Source organism: Betta splendens, chromosome 14, assembly GCF_900634795.4.
Source record: "Betta splendens chromosome 14, fBetSpl5.4, whole genome shotgun sequence".
Taxonomy (NCBI): Eukaryota; Metazoa; Chordata; class Actinopteri; order Anabantiformes; family Osphronemidae; genus Betta; species Betta splendens.
This window is the reverse complement of record NC_040894.2, coordinates 4,004,174-4,022,216: the sequence shown is the minus strand read 5'-3', so window position 1 is coordinate 4,022,216 and position 18,043 is coordinate 4,004,174.

The window sequence follows — 18,043 nt, the reverse complement described above, 5'->3', positions numbered from 1 at the left end:
GTTTCCAAAAACGAACAGCCATATAGTAAGAACTGCTAATAGAAGAACTACCTTTATTTGCACCTCATCCCTGGCAAAATGATTAGTAAATGATACAAAGATTAATAAGGAACATTATTAAATATACACTATATTTTAGTGCATCACAAAGTAATATTCATATCGCATTTAAAAGATGGTGCTGTATTTTTTCAGTCTCGGTTTTTCTTCTGTAGACGTCTGTGCTGTAATGTCCACATAACAGCATGCTCCATGTTATAGAAACAATGAACTACTAAATCTAGACATGTCTTCTTTAAGCTTGTATGTCAATGTTTTCATCCCTGAGGAAATACACACTGAGGGTTATGGTTAGATCAATTAAATTTAATTGATCAAATCGTAAAACCTTTGCTGTGAAATGTGTGCGTTACTCTGCCTCGCCGCCGCTAGATGGCACTGTGAGCCTGCTGGCTCCTCTAGGAGGTGGTTGTACTGTATGACATGGTTGGACGATAACAGGACTTTCTGATTATGCAACAATCTTTAGTACGTTAAGGCAAACAAGACTTTGTTTTTTGTGATTCTTACCATTATGTTAGAAAAGTTAATTAGACATAGTTTGAACTTCTGGTTTGTGTTAAGACTATGACCTGGTCTTATTATCAGTGTATATATCCTTTTAAATCAACTCAGAAGTTAAAACACTTGATTGCCTTTATTTTTGATTGTTGTGTGTGGGGCTACGTGTGCAGCTGCAACTTTGACCACGTTGCATTAGGAGATAACAAGTATAAATAAAATGTCATCCAGAGACCAAATAATGTTCAAATGGCAACAGGCAAACGCACAACAATGCTGTCCTAAACAGTGACAAGTGTGATTGCAATGTAGATTAGAGGTAAGTGAGTCAGACAGAGAGATGTGGGACAGCAGCAGAGCCGGAGGAGGAAGTGGACGGAGCCTGTGAAGGGAGGGTCTGTGTGTGAGTGTGTGTGTGTTCACTGTTCCCTGGAGTCCACCCTGGAGATCGCTTGGGAAAAAGACCTCTAGGTCTGCCTGAGGTCTGACTTACAGCCAAGAAAAGCAAGACTAAAATAGCGGGAGAGAGACGGAGCGAGGGGGGGGGGGTCTTTAAACCTGAGAATCAAAGATGTGGGCATGGAAGGAGAAAGAGAGAGAGAGAGAGAGAGAGAGAGAGAGAGAGAGAGAGAGAGAGAGATGGAGAGGGCGTGAGAGGAAGGAGGAGGAGAAAGAGAAGAGATGAAGAAAGAGTTCAGACAAAGAGCTTTGTATCTGTGGAGAAATGTATGGAAAATAAAAACATTCACATGGTCTCTCGCTCCCTCACACACACACACACAGACACGCAGACACACACTGATTGGAACCATATGCCGACAGCAAAGCGAATAATGGGAAACTGTGAAATGTTTGATTTGTTTTCCCTCTTTGTAGCGTTGGGATGGGGAGTGGGTGGAAGGCGTCCGTAACCAAAGATGATGATCAGCCATGGGAAATTCCAGAGAGTAGATGTGTCCTTGCTCAACACAGACAGGTCCACGCCGCTAGCAGCGCACGCTCTACTGTGTGAACAGACACACATAGTTTCCATCAATACAATGCATTACATGAATTAAGAACGTGACTGACGAGACTCAACAACATGAGGACCAGCACCTGCGTGTCGGCAGACACACAGCCAGTTTGCGTCTCGGACGTAGAGGACGTTTTGGCCACGTACACTTGTTGAGGAGGAGGAGGAAGAAAGGAGTGAGGGGGAGACGCAGCGAGAGGCAGCCGAGGGGGGGGGACGGGGAAGTGAGGCTGATTTGCTGCAGATGCGTCCGTCTAGTGGGAAAATGGCACAGAGTTAATGTCTTATGTAAATGGGTGTGTTTATTGGTGTGTGGGTTTGGGAGAAATTCTTTGTCTCCTAAGTTTAAACACAGTCTGACCAGCGGCCCACGACCCTCCCAGCACCAGCGACCGGTGACCCGCCTTGCTCAAGGGCATTTCATGGCACCATAATGCGCCGGTGGGGTGAGCGTGAGCCCCGGGTGGTGCAGAGCTGCAGGAGCGGCGTGGATGCGAGCGTTTACGCAGCCATGTGAACGCACAGAGCCATAAACACGGCTCTGGATTCTCCCATGGGAAAAGCGCCGCCGTATCCTGTGTGTGTGACGATGTGCTCCCTCGTCACACACGAACTTTAGCTGTAACACAAACAGTTTCTGTCACTTAAGAGGGCGTCTGCATCAGCTGCATTAACCCCCGCGAGACGAGACCCAACCTTCACCACAAACGAAGTCTTCACACCAAAATGTAATGCCTCACCTTCGGGAACCAGATTGTTTTTGTCTCTAAGTGTGCAGGAAATTCCCATAATGTGTTTTCAAGTCACACACACACACACACACACACACTGTGAGCACATATTTTCACATGGACAAGACATTTTTTGCACGAGCACAAGCAGCGGTGCTTTATAGATTTCCTTTGGGCCCGTCCATTTGTTTTTCTTGCCTCTGGTCTCAACCCACAACCAACAACAGTAATTTACAAGCTGCGTGTTCCACAAAATGAACAGGGCCTTTTTTAATTAATATTTTCCTCATCAAGTCGATATTAAACACAGCTAGGACTAATCGGATCTCTGTAACCACTTGGCTTGGGATCTCTGAGCTCTACAACGGCGTCTCTGTTTCTCCGGTGAGTTGGACCCATAACTCTGACTCTCATTATGTCTCCTCTGCTGTAACGCCGCGCCTCGGGCCCTCGCTTGTTATTTTAAACCTTTGCTAATTGTTGGACTTTGGCTTGGTTCCTTTCCATCACCTTATGAAATGCGCTTCATGCCGTTGGTGTGTGTTGTGTTCGCCGTGTGCGTGTGTGAGTTTTACTGCTGATATCAATGTATTCAGGGCATGCTTGTGTAAACAGAGTGAAGTCACATGCAAGGATCGTTTCCACTTTCCCTTACATGAATAATATTATTGTAAACTATCCGTGACCTGACCTTTTTCGCTATAACTTTTCCGCTGAATAAAAACACATGTGGCTAATTTGCAGAGGGCCGGCTGCCAATCGAAGGCTGGGCTGATTGACGACATCACAGCTTATAGAATTGGATTTCATGCAGACTTTTAGCGTCGCCCCGTAGGAGATTCGTTTTATTAAATGATAATTAAAGGTTTAAGGTTATATTTACTAACTCATCCTCAGCTGGTGATGAACTCAACACAGTGTTATGTGCTCGGACGGAGGATGAGCCTGCGGATGTAACGTTGTGCAAAAATGATGCGTTGTCTTAAAAATGCATGTGGGGAAATAAGGAAAGGGCCCTGACGGTGGTGGGCGAGGGCCCGATTTCAAGGTCGGACAGGAAATGCCTGCGCAGATGGAGCAGTAATGTGGACCCACTGAGAGCGACACACAGGAAGCAGCCTCCTCTGCAGCTGCGTGTGTATTTATATGTGCGCTGGTGATTGGCGGCAGCAGTTTGGGCTGGAGGCGAGGCGAACGCAGGAGCATGCGACAGAACCAGGCGGCGCCGTCAGAACGGAGGACGATCGGGATCATCTTCCATCATCATTAATTGCACCAACCCCGGAATTGAAGTGTTAACCACTACACAACTGCTGTCGCTGAACTCTGACTTTCAATAAAATCACAAGTTCCCTTGGATAAATATTAGAAGAAACCATTATGAGTCACCCCCAGGTAAAAAATGATTCAAATACAAATAGTTTGTCTGTGATACAACACGTGTGACACACATGAACCATGTGCGTTAGGCAGTTATAGATGTTCAGACAAACTGAAGCTAATAACGTGATCTAACTATGTCAAGATAATAATCTCTGGGTTTGAGGGGTTTTAAGGCCCTTCACACACACACACACACACACACGCACACACACACACACACACACACACACCCACACACACACACACACACACACACACACACACACACACACACCACACACACACACACACACACACCCTGTTCACTCGGTCACCACTTTGATTGACAGACAGACAGGTAAACCACAGGGCATTCCAAGGCTGCTCAGGTGTGTGTATGTGCTGCAGCCTCATCACTATTCATCAGACTCCACTGTATTTGCGTCTCATCTGCATATTGGTCCAACAGGGAACAGATTAGCATTAGAGAGAGAGTGGGGAAGGATGGAGGGAAGTAGAATCACTTTAATTTTTAACAAGATGATATGAGGGAGACACAAAGACCCAAGTACTGCTGGTGCCGCTGCTGACAACGCCAGGGAGGCGAGAGAAAGAGAGAGAGAGAGAGAGAGAGAGAGAGAGAGAGGGCTGGATGGAGCGGGATGTGTGTGTTTGGATGAGGAGGGTGTGTGTGTGTGTGTGTGTGTGTGTGTGTGTGTGTGTGTGTGTGTGTGTGTGTGTGTGTGTGTGTGTGTGTGTGAGTGTGTGTGTGTGTGTGTGTGAGGTGAAGCACACCGCCGGCATCAATCATAAGAGAACGAGCATCGTAGAAATGGAAATAAACATCGGATCTGTGTTTTCCAAATGAAAATAACATTAAAGACAATCCTGTGTTAATGGTGAGTATTGATCTCGCCGTCTCGCTGCCTTGCTCACCTGCCGCGTGTGTTTGTAGGAACTAGGCTGAACTCACACATCAAATATTCATAAATAAATAAGTGGGATAAACAATGTAGCACAGTCACGGTGGAGTCAATATCTCATTAGTGGACTGCACACAGGCAGGAATGCAAACACACACACACACACACACACACACACACACACACACACACACACACACACACACACACACACACACACGCTTGTTTATTGTGAAACACTGCAGCTTGACAGCTTCATTCACTGCATAAGTTTCATTCAACCTTCGTGTTTCATCTAAATGTACCAGTGAGTAAAAAACCCAGACATTTATTAGATCGTTTATAAACTGTCAAATATGTTTAAGTCGTGTGGTTCACAGTTGTTGCCAGGCTTAAATGGAAATGCTAACATGAACATGCTCTTTTTGTGCTTTCTGGGTGTTTTAGCAAAGTCCAACTCGCTCCGTAACCTCATCCCTGAGTTAGAATCACCCAAACAGAACAACAGGTTTAATCATGCATTATTTATTATAAACACTCACTGCAGGAGAACAAATCAAACACACTGTCACTGAACATTTTATTTGTTTCCCTCGGTATCAACATTTAGTAATGTGCTACACATGTTAATTAAAACATTTCCACAGGAAGGTGAAACCTTAATTCAAGTTCCCACAAAGTTTCTTTTTGTTGCAAATGTGAAGTACACAAACGTTTCCAAAAGTAAACATTTCCGTGGGACGCGGTTGCCTTCGTTTCCCTCACGCGTGTCCAGTAGAGCCTCACTGACACGCTTCACATGAGAACCCAGCGACCGAACAGTGAGCATCACGATGGTGCTGGTTCTCATCAGCACCGACCAGCGTTCGTGCACCTAGGCATTAGTGAGACTCAACAGACCTCAGGAACCTGCCTCCTCCTGTGGGAAAGTCCTCTTGCTGCGCTAACAACCACCTGTGTGTGTGTGTGTGTGTGTGTGTGTGTGTGTGTGTGTGTGTGTGTGTGTGTGTGTGTGTGCGTGTGTGTGTGTGTGTGTGTGTGTGTGTGTGTGTGTGTGTGTGTGTGTGTGTGTGTACAGGCGCCGTCGTGCACGTTAACGGATTGTTGCTACTATCGCTCTGTGACCACGGTTCTTCATAGAACCTTTAAACCCCCATCTTTTCTTCTGAACCGACGCACTCAGTGTTTATGGAGCCGCTTCTCTTCTTCTCGTGCCTTTTTATCTGCTCCTCTTAGTGAAGTGAATGAAACCCACAGACTGTGTTCACCTACTGTATCAGGCAGAACATTATCAGCAGGTCTCAGGCTGTGTGGGTCCTGGCTCATGGAGCCAGATCCCTGAAAGCGCACGATTACAGCTGGAAGTTGTGCGTCTGTAGTAGAAGTGTCTGTGGCACGTAACATTTGTAGATTTGCAGTCAATTGTGCAACAGATTGTGTTGCAGCTGGGACAAACAGTCCCATTATTCCTCCACTAATATATTTTTATCTTGGAACAATTGTGAAATTAGTCTAGGTTTTGCAATTTTCCGACTCTCCCGTCCCAGACCCCCCCCCCCCCCCTTCACCCCCCACCCCCGCTGATCTTGGATGCGCTCCTTGTTTCTTGGCTGGACGTGGTTTGCCTTTTGCTTTTCTACACTTATTTCCAGATCTCTAAATTGCTGATGGTGAACGCTGCAGACGTGAGAAACCGCCGGTCGATCGCTCCAGCATCACCGACCTCCACTAAAAATACAGGGACTGTTCCTTTACATCTACGGCTCCTTCACAAAGGGAACCACAGGCTGCCACAAATCTTTGCATCTGCTCCTCTGTGTCAACATTCTCCCCCATGCCTAGCGTGAGCTGCAGCTGTTTTCCCCTCAGTGCTCGAAGCCGCCAACAAACACCAGCGCTGGCATTTAGAAGGTGATGTGTTACTATTCAGCATCAGACCGTTTTGGATGTGGCGCGGCCTTCATCCATCCTGTCCCTCTGGGCCCCTCGGCTGCAGAGCGGCGGCTGTAGTGCCACTCGTACGCTGTGGAGCCCCCGAGGACGCGGACTGGATGGTGGTCCCTGAGGGGCTGCACACACACACACACACACACACACACACACACACACACACACACACACACACACACACACACTCTCAGACAGCAGTGGTCTCGGCGGGGCTGCCCTGTGGCATGCTGGGTACCTGAGGAGCCACTGTTACCAGGGCAGGGCCGCGGTGTTAAGAGCATGTTGGGTCAGAATGTTAAGTGGTGGATTAATGAGGAGTGATTGTGTGTGTGGTCCATTAAGGGAAGGGCTGGCTGACACACGAGGGCGAGATACAGTAGAGGGAGAATCGCAGGCGGTGATGGGCTCATGGGAGCGTGTGCGCCGCCCAAGAGAGAAGTGAAACTGTTAGAAATAGCAGCTAACTGTACAGTCCTCCTGACTGTGCTCCGGACTCTGTATCTTTTTATAAATCCCCGTCCTTGTTTGCTTTTCGTGCGGCCCCATCATCAATCTTCCTCCCGTTTCTTTTTTTTTTTTAAATTCACCCATCTGTGCCCAGAGCTGTTGCGAAGTTGCTCTCCTACTTTTAGAAGCAGAAGTTAGCGAACAACGGTCACCACTGGAAAAAACAGGGCTCCTCTCTGCTGTCTGTCTCCCTGCTGCTCACACACACACACACACACACACACACACACACACACACACACACACACACACACACACACACACACACACACACACACACACACACACACACACACACACACACACCTTTCCCCCAGTGATCTCTGCTGGCTCATTTGGTATTCCAGTGCTGTTGCAGGCCCAGCAGGCCTAAAGCTCTCTTTGTATTGTTTTATTACCCAGGGGCTAGGACTCGCCACACAAACACACACTCGCGCGCACACACACACACACCTTCAAACAGCACAGATAGCATACAAGTGCAAAGCATGATTAGCATATTAGCGTATTAGCATCCTGTCTGTCAATTGGCTCTGTCTGCTTCTCTTTCTCTCACACGTTGCAGAGGAAGGAGCTTCATGAGGAGGAGGAGGAGGAGGAGGAGGAGGAGGAGGAGGAGGAAGAGGAAGAGGGGGTGGAAGGGGAGAAGTAGAGAGAAATAAGGAGGAACGTGAGGAGAGGAAGTAGGTGGAGGGCTGCTCACTCCTCTCCAATAGACAGATGGTAGTCTGACTCCTACTGAGTTGTCAAGTGGCCAAGAGAGTACGAGATTGAGAGGAAGAGGGAGAGACGAACCTTTCCTCCACTTTTTCATCTCTTCTTTCAACCTCTCACTCAGTTTCGCTGCCAGCTCTGACTCTTTTCTACCCATCTTTCTCCCCGTCTCCCCTCCATTTCTCCACCCGCGAGCCATCAATCTCCCCGTTTGCGTCTCCACTTTTGTCGCTCATCTGTCACCGCTTACTGTAATTCGCCTTCTTCTCGTCCACGCGTTCATCCATTTCTCCCTCGCTCGCTGCTCATCTGCACAGAGGGCGTTGGAGGATCGACGGGTCGCACGGTGCAGCCCGCTTATTAAAAGTAGGAGAGTAACTTAAAGCTGTAACAGGCCAAGAAAACGATGTGCAGCCGCAGCAACAGTACATTTATTTAGATATTTTACATCTTGTCATTAAACCTGTGGAGAACTTCTCAAACCACTGCAGGTGCAGAAGTAAAGGTTCTGTATCTTATATCTTGGCATATTGAATAAATGTCAGCCTCTCAGTCCCATTTCAAATGCTACAGAGCCGCTGTGACTTCCTCAACATTTACAGATGGAGACTTTGGTGCCATGATCGCTCGGGCACAACAGGGGGCAGTATGGGTCTGTCCATCACGTTCTCCAGCCTTTCAGAAAGTTCCTAAAACTGTACCAGCATTTAACATAAAATGGAAATACAGCCGGACTTGTGTGTTCGCTTAAAGACAGCTCTTCATGACATTTACAGCTGCTGGATGTGGGACTTAATGCGCATGGGCTCAGAATAAATTGAGGGGATTAATTTGGGAATATCCAAAGTTCAGGGTTCAAAGTGTGAGGAGCTTCGCAGTCGTGCAGGTCATGGCATTTCCAAAAGTGCTGCACGGCGGCGATCGCACTTCCTGGAGAGTTTAAATGAGAAAGTTGAGAAGCAGAACTCTCTCTGCTTTACTTGTTGTGTGAAGCATTGGAATTAACGAGAGTTATTGGCCAGTGTTTGCTCATACTGTCAATTAGACTCTCACTGTACAAGTATCAACAACGAGTTTTATACAGACAACTTCTAAACTAGTAGGTGGGAATTCAGTGGGTTTTAAAAAGAGTCAAGAATGTTGAGGAAACTTTAGCATCGTGGCTTTTGAGCCACTTTTGCAGCAACATGCACTTCAATGAGCGTGTGCAGGTTCTAAACGACGAGCGCTGTGATTGGCTGCAGACGAGCATCAGCGTTTGAGCTGATTTACTGTAAAGTCAAGAGTGTTACAAGCTTGAAATTCAAATGAAGAGATTTGTTGACAAAACAGCTGCCATAAAAAAAAGTCAGTTAAACTGTTAAAGCGCTAATTAGTCCTGAAGTGTTGATGGACTTTTAAGGAAACATCATAATCCATGTTCCAGCAAACGCTGCTTTGTGCAGATAAACACTTCTGACATTTCAGTGTTGGATGCTATACGATATTTACGCTGAGGAAACTTCAGCTCCGACTCCCCCGAGAGACCGGAGCTGACAGTTCTGACGCTAACGTTGCTCCATATCAACATACGTCCTTGTATCCATCACACTGGCGTTTGTTTCTATTAGCACTTTGCCGTTGGAGCTTCATCAGGACTAAATAAGTCATTTTGTGCTGTAACTCCGGCTGTGCATTCACTCTGTTTGTGTTAAAGTAATTTTGTGCATTTGTCAGCCCGAAGTGTGTGTGTGCTTGTGTGTGTGTGTGTGTGTGTGTGTGTCTCTGCGTGAGCATGTGCGAACACTTCCTTGCCTTTGTGATGTGCTGATAAGAAACACTACGTTGACAGTCGTGAGCTGTGTAATGACAGTGTGAGGCTTTTGTCACTTTTCAAACAAATTTGGAGTGTGTGGGATTTTTTCCCCCACTCACACACGCGCGCGCGCACGCACGAGTGTATGTTTGTTTCGGTGTTTGTGTGCTGTCATTTATTTGTCGTCGGCAGAAGACAGAGCGCCTTTCATCGCGCTCCCTCTCATCTCGGCCCTGATAGAGAACGTGGACGTGTTTGCACGCAGACAAAATGAGCTTGTAATTACACAGCTTGTTTATACTCGTCTCTGAACAGAACGCTACAAAGTGTCGAATCCTGTTTTGTTTTTGCCGAACAAAAATAGTTTGCTTTGTGTCTCTGTAATGATGCTCCACGTCGCTGTCACACAATGCGAGCGGGCGCGTTGTGTTTGTGTAGGTTACGCCTGTTTGTGTACTGCAGCCTCCTGCCGAGCGACGCTGTGCTGACGTGAAGCGAGAAGGTTGCCGTGGCACTAATCACCGTGTGGATACAGGAAGCCGGCTGCTCACCCCACATCCAGGCGTGCTGATGTGTCAGAGGTGTTTTCCAGTGTTTCCCCCCCCCGAGCGCCTGCTCACCTGCCACAAAACCGAACTAGCACGTCTGTTTAAGGTGATTCTTCTCCACACTGAAGCTGACGAAGCACACGTGGAGTCTGTTTGAGCGTCGGTCCGGCCTGAAACATCTCGCCGTGCAGTCAGGATGCTGTGGCATCAACTTCACCTGCAGCATTTACTCCTAAACTGTTAAAAGAGTGCAGTCAGACGCGTGCGTTTGTCTCCAAAGTCTCCTCAAACCTCGCTGGTTTCACGGTTTTCAGGTGTGTGCGTGTCAGGAGGCCTCTGTGGTCTGCTTGTGGCAGATTCCATCCACCCGTATGCATATTTATACGAGGAAATGGGAGCCACGCCCAAATATGGGTGAGCGCGGCTCCCGCGAACAAGAGGATGTCTGTCAAACCACGATGCTGCGTGTTGGCATGCACAAACATGCATATGCTCACGCACCGGAGACTCATCTGTAACACTAATAAATGCACTTACAGAACATGAATGACTTTCAATCAGAGGGAAGATGGCTGCACCAAGAGGAGTGTGACCTTAGATGTTTGCACCTTCCTTTCTTCCCTGCATCTCGCTCGCTCCCTGTTTTCTCGCCTCCAGCTACCTCCTGGCTGTCCCCTGAGGCGCCATGGTTAAATGTGTATCTGCTGGGCAAGTTGTGGCTTGTTTGTGTGCGTGTTTTCTGCGAGTGTGTCTTGGGTCTAATGAGCGCGTTAGCGGCAGCTAGCGGGGGAGCGCTAATAGAGGGTGTGGGACGAGGAGCGGGAAGCGCGTGCAGTCCTGGGTTGACATAGACACATACACAGAGGGGTCATCTATTAATAGTGTCCATCACTTAATTACTGTTGTGTGTTTAGAGAACGGATTCCTGATGCAACCAGTTGTAACTGATACAATGGACGCGCGTCGAGTTTTGCAATGTCCCGACTAATAGCAGGTTATGGTGCCGCGGAGCCGCTCCCTCGTCACTATTCAGGGACCGATTTCCCTCGAGGGCCGTCAAAAAACCGCACGGGACGACAGATGGCGGAGCAGCGCTTTCCCAAGTTTGGTTGGGTGTCAGTCGCCCCTGTTGAGGTTTGGAGACGGAGGATGAGGAGCGGGAAAACCACCAAAGGTTGGATGGAGTAATCTGTCATCCAGCGAAATGACGGCGCTGTGGATTATTTCTGTGTTTTCATCCATTTGTAGTGAATAACGGAGGATAACGGCTAATAGCTTTAAAGCTGCATTGGTCAATATCTTTGTGTTTCCACTGAGTGAAATCAATGTGTCTGCTCCAAGACGTTGGTTGAAGTGACACACCCAGAAGGATTTGCGGCTCCACACAGCACTTTCTCTGTTCTTTTAGTGTCTGTCAGCTCATTGTTTTGGTTTTATGGCTCCGCAACCTTTTGTTTAGTTTGAGCCTCGCTGCTCCTCGTCAGCATCATTTCCAGCAGTTGTTTTTGAGGAAAAGGCCGTTACGCTACCTGCTCAAGAAGACGCGGAGGAGCTTCTAGCAGCTAAAGAGCCGGATATTTCCCCCGGGAAACGGAAAACTGGATTTACATTCGTCAAGCTGCCACGCAACCATTGGACATTTAAAGGGTCCTGTAAACACGCTCCACGTACGTGTGCAGTGTAAAGGTTACGAGGTTCCGCGTCTCTTTACAGCTCCGCTGCTGCCAAGTTGCAAAAACACAAGATCTTTCCTTCCTTCATTATTTATTTTAAATCGAAGCTTGCAAACATTCCATGAAACACTGAAACCCCCAGACCCTCGTGTTCCTCTCTGCCCCAGTACGCACCATCCTCCCGCTCCGCCCCCCCCCCTCCGCCCGCATTCGCTCTCCTAGATTAAGGTGTTGTAGCTGAGGTTGTAAAAGAACGAGATGGTGATGGAGGTGACAGAAATAAGTCACAATGATGAAGGGACGGTGTGTTTTCGGAGCAGGAAAGACACATCAGTCTTGGGCCACTATGAATAGACCTCTGCAGCTGTCCTGCCTTCTCACTCATTCACGCACGCACGCACGCACGCACACACACACACACACACACACACACACACACACACACACACACACACACACACACACACACACACACACACACACACACACAACCTTGTCCTGGGTGGCCACAGACGAGCGGTTGCAGCTGCCCCTCGGTTTCGCCCAGGACCTGATCTCAGCCTCCAAGTTCAACAGTATGACTTACCGATCGGCCCCTCCAGGCCACAGGCTGATGAACATATTATGGAAACCATTAACCCACCGGGTTTAAGCCCGTCCGTCCATGTGAACACAGCGTGCTTCCAGTTAGAAGCACCGGGAGCAAAAAGGTCCACGGATTCCGACTGTTGCTCGGAGACCACCTCCTGAAACATAAAGACAGCAAACTTCAGTCAGTCTGACTTCAACTCGTCTTCTATTATTAATGATTGCAAGCTTTTAAAAGATACTCCACATTTATTCAACAACTCAAAGAAACAGAAATCCCCGAACCAGCACTGCGTTGGTAGCCGCCTCCTGGTGAAGCCTAATAAATCACATTCTTTTGTGGCAGAGCTCCGTTATTGTCCCAGAACCATTAAAAATGCATCAGCGAGGTTTCATTTAGACGCGACATAAAATACGAAGCCATGAATAACAACGCTCATGTAAAAATATATGATTGTGTCCCCTTTGATTTACTACTAACTAACTGGACCCGTTTTCAAAGGGAGCAAATGTGCTGTGAGTTCAGCCTCTTAGCATGGCTGCTACAGACAACACATTTTATGAAAAGACTCCATCTTCAGCTCAACAACTCCTGAAACTGTATCTTCCGCCCTAAAAGACCTGAGCAACAGCAAATAATAGACTGCCAGTACTGTGGGAATGAGCTGGAAACCGCCTCTCCTTCGCTCCATTATGTGGTTATTGTCACTCATTACAAGCTTCATCATGAGAGCAGGGAGGCCCTCGAGATAAGACCGTGTCCTGTAACCCTGAGCCCAAACCTGGCAACCCAGATCGTTATCATGCCTGACCTGACCCTGATAAATATCACCGCCATTACACACAACTGCTGCTCAATTAGAGCAGCACACAAACAGACGGGCGGGAGTGCACACACACACACACACACACACACACACACACACACACACACACACACACACACACACACTGTACATGAGCACTACATGCTGTAGTAATTTGCCATATTGTGTTAACCACAACTTAACTATGAATAATAAGTGTAACTACACCAGTGCCGCCACCCTGAGTCAGGTGCAGATGCAGCAGAGGAGAAAAGGGAGCGTGTGAATGCATTGTATGTGTGTTTGCCAAGAGGGGAATCATCAGCGTCACTACTACACTGGTTTGTGTGATGGGTGATAAACAGCTGTGTTCGTGGCTTTAGGTGTGATGTTTTCTGCTTGTCCTTCTTTCCAGTTTGTGCCAGGACCATAACCCTTAATTACTGGCTGCACTGGTCTGAGCTGAAGCTGTTGTTTGGGCTACGCCGAAGGGATAAGTGTTTGAACCCCGAGCGCTGAGTCACAACAGGAAGCTGTGAAAAGCTTTATTACTGGGGTCAGTTACAAGCAGTCGTCCAACAAGAACACACACACACACACACACACACACACACACACACACACACACACACACACACACACACACACACACACACACACACACGCCACCTATAATCTGCCCTCCTTTCCCTGCACATCCCCCAGTGATGACCTTTGAGGCCTGCAGTGTGTGTGTGTGTGTGTGTGTGTGTGTGTGTGTGTGTGTGTGTGTGTGTGTGTGTGTGTGTGTGTGTGTGTGTGTGTGCGTGTGTGCGCCACATGTGTCTCCTGCTACTGACAAACTACAGACAAGTGACGAGTGACAGCGCGCAGGGCTGTGGCTGCAGGACAGAAGCCTCCCCATCGCCAGCCACATGCAGTTTAATAACTTTTATTTATTGTCACACGTGTCAAACTCGGACCATCTGCCGCTGCAGAAGGCTGTAACGTCCCATAAAACACTTTTACAAATACTTTTAAACCCCAAAGAAGCCATATACACGTGGGCCGGCTGCTCTGCCGCTCCGCGCCAACCTGTTTGACCCCCTCCCTCCTCCCCCCGCGCGGTTTATGCTCCCCTCATTCCTGTGGCCGCGCTCCGTTCCTGTTGATTGAAGGGGAGCTGACGGAGCTCACTGCTTTTACTGCGTCCTTCCTCCCCACGCTCCTCCTCCATCCCTCCAGCTCCTCCAGAGAAAACACCACCTGATGGAGTTTATGACCTGGTTACTGCCTGGACACACAGCTGGCTACTTAAACACACAGTCACACAGGGGCTCAGCGGTGGGCGCCGGCACGGGGCAGCGGCCCACGCGTTTACCTGTCGCTTCGCATTAGTAACAGCCCGCGAGTGCTCGCGCCGCGGGGGGCGGCCGTTCGGGGGCGGGGCTTCGAGCGGTCCGCGAAACAGAGACGTCTTTTTGCGCCGCCAGCAACGAGCTGCTGGAGCGGTGAAGCAACGGGGTGAAAACCATTAGGCCACGTCCCGCTTCCCGCGCGTCCAGCGGGCGACAGCTTGTCGTCGCGCTATCGTGTGACCTCCACCTGCCTCTGGGAGCAGATAAGCGCCACCCGGGGAAGAAGCGCCCGCCCGTGAGTCACACCAGACCTTTCTATTTACTTGTCAGGCCAGTCGACGCTTCAGTTTCAGTGTTTTCCATTTAAGTTGATCATTGTAGAGACTTGAGAGCAAGTGTATTCTTCTATTTAAAATGAATTTTGAATTGACTTTTTCTCCACCAGCCTCCACAGGCCCAGTGGCGGCGGGGACAGCGACGGTCGGGCCTTGTGATGTCTGTCAGGGAGGGGCTGTCATCACAGACCATTGGCCAGCTGTCAGCAGCTGTCTGACCCGAATACTCTATCTGCACCACAGCTCCCATGAGCACCTACCGCTTTCAACAGTGGGTGTCAGGCAGCGCCTGTGGCCTGTTGCTGATTTAGACATCAGAGGAAGACATCTGCCACAGTTGAACAACTTCAACAGGCGCCCGCTCCCGCTCCCTTTGCTATTTATAAAGGCACACTTTCCTGCGTTATCTGCTAAAATGCTAACATCACTGTGATAAATCAGAGCTCTTTAAAATATTTGGAGGAGAAATGGGAGCGATAACGTGGACACACACACACACACACACACACACACACACACACACACACACACATGCACATCTGCAGCAGCAGGTTGTGCCCTGGTGTTCATCCTGGTGCGGAACCACAGTCAGGCCTTTGTGCACGACTGTAATGTAATAAAACTACCAGACTCTCCCCACACAGACGGGCCTGTGCAGCAAAGCATTCTGGGTATAGTCACCACAGCATCCCCTGAGACGCAACACAAAACCCCTGAAAACGGTTGCGCACACACACACACACACACACACACACACACACACACACACACACACACACACACACACACACACACACACACTGCACCTGATCCCACAGACCAAAGGACAGAGGAAACCTTTATGAATAAACAGATGCGAGTCCATTAGTCCTAATGTTATTATCCAGCTGTCTGAACTCTGACCTCGCTGAGGGGGCGCGTGTTTATGTGGACAACAGAAGCAGAGTGACAGATATAGTTTAGAGACATATTTTCTATCTAAGAATAGCTTTGTGAAATCGATCCTCTTTTAAAAGCAGCTCATTGAGCCTTTAACCTTTTTCCAGGACCATGTCAAACATCTCGCCACCCCATTAGACAGTGTGTTTTATGTCACTCTGTTTTATCATCATCATCATCATCATCATCATCATCATCATCATCATCATCATCATCATCATCATCATCATCATCATCATTTTTTATGCACTCCTGATTCTAATTTTATTTTGCAACATTTGATATGTTACGTTCATTCCATTCCATTTAAAGGATAAACTAACATAACATGAGTCATGTCCCTTATATTAAATATATTTTGCTTGTACTTTACAGTAAAACACAATAATCTCTGTCTTAGTGAATTATTGTATCAGCTACGTTTTCAAATGAAGACATGAGAAGATTACATAATAACTAAGCACCTGCTAAGAATGAATATGTCTCAGCTCACACAGATGATGGTGGAATTCCTCCCAGTGGGAATCATCTGATCGCTCTCTTTCTTCTTTAACAATCTTTTACATGAATCGGATTCTCCACTATAAAACTCGAATGTTTATCCAATGCTAATTAAATCAAATCAATAATAAACATCCTTTTTGAATCGTTATATTAGAGTGTGTCCTACAGTACCAACAATAATAAGCTCCGTGACAGTAATCTGCCAGTCAGATAGGTTCCTGTGGCCTTTTTATTTACAGGCCCCTGATGATAACAAGCTGCATGGGAACATTCAGCGCCCTTGTTCCCACTGTTGCTTCATAAGCTGCCGCGTGTTGGCGCCGGCGATAATTAAGTCGATGAACATGAAAATAAAGATCCGTGGCTTTACCTTAGCAGTGGATGTGCTGACTGTGTCTGTGTGAGAAGGGAGAGAGAGAGAGAGAGAGAGAGAGAGAGCGAGATAGAGAGATAGAGAGAGAGAGAGAGAGAGGGTGTATGTGTCAATGTACTGCTGAGACGAGAACTAAAGGGCCATTTATAGCTGTCACACACTGACAACCATTACCCCTGCATTTACAATGCTCTCAGCACATACTGTCGTGCACGCACACAACCATGCACACACACAAACACACACTTCCCACTCCACCTGACAGAGCCTAATTATCGACACCTCTCCCTGTCGGATGAAACAAAAAACTGCTCTATTTTCAGACTGATGGAGTCTGATGTGTCTCTGTCGTTTTCTTCTCCCCCCTCACCCCCCCTCAGTGTCTGTTGTCGTCTCGGTGTGACGCCTCGCCTGCCGCCCACCCCCTTAGTCGACGTTTGATTCCCGACTCGTTAAATAAGACTCAAATTAAAACAGACAATGAGGAAAGTTTCCCCCTCACAGCTACTTTCATTTGTTGTGATTGTTATTCTGAGGTGTGCCCATGTGTGTGTGTGTGTGCGTGAGTGTGTGTGTGTGTGTGTGTGCGTGTGTGCGTGAGTGTGTGTGTGTGTGTGTGTGTGCGTGAGTGTGTGTGTGTGTGTGTGTGTGTGTGTGTGTGTGTGTGTGTGTGTGTGTGTGTGTGTGTGTGTGTGCGCGTGTGTGCGTGTGTCTGTGAGTGTGTTTTCAGACTGGAGATGGCAGCGAGTGCCGTCTCCTTTGAGCCCCACTTCATTAGCTGTCGAACGGAGCAGCCACGTTGAGGCCGAGCCCTCTGTCCTGTGTTTGTTTTGAGTGCGACATGGGGATTTGGGGCCAAGCTTCTTTTTTTATAGTTGTGCAGAACTTGTTTCTACCCGAGCTGTGATTCAGTGTTTCACCCCCTGGCCTGATGCAACCAGCACCACAGTAATGTCACACAGCGTGTGTGTGTGTGTGTGTGTGTGTGTGCGTTTGTGTGTTTGTGTGTGTGTGTGTGTGTGTGTGTGTGCGTGCGTGTGTGTGCGTGCGTGCGTTTGTGTGTGCGTTTGTGTGTGCGTTTGTGTGTGTGTGTGTGTGTGTGTGTGTGTGTGTGTGCGCGTGCGTGTGTGCATGCGTGCGTGCGTTTGTGTGTGCGTTTGTGTGTGCGTTTGTGTGTGTGTTTGTGTGTGTGTGTGTGTGTGTGCGTGCGTGTGTGCATGCGTGCGTGCGTTTGTGTGTGCGTTTGTGTGTGCGTTTGTGTGTGTGTGTGTGTGTGTGTGTGCGTGCGTGCGTTTGTATGTGCGTTTGTGTGTGCGTGCGTGCGTGCGTGTGTGCGTGCGTGTGTGTGTGTGTCTCCTGGGCTTCTCTGCACTGGGCTGCAC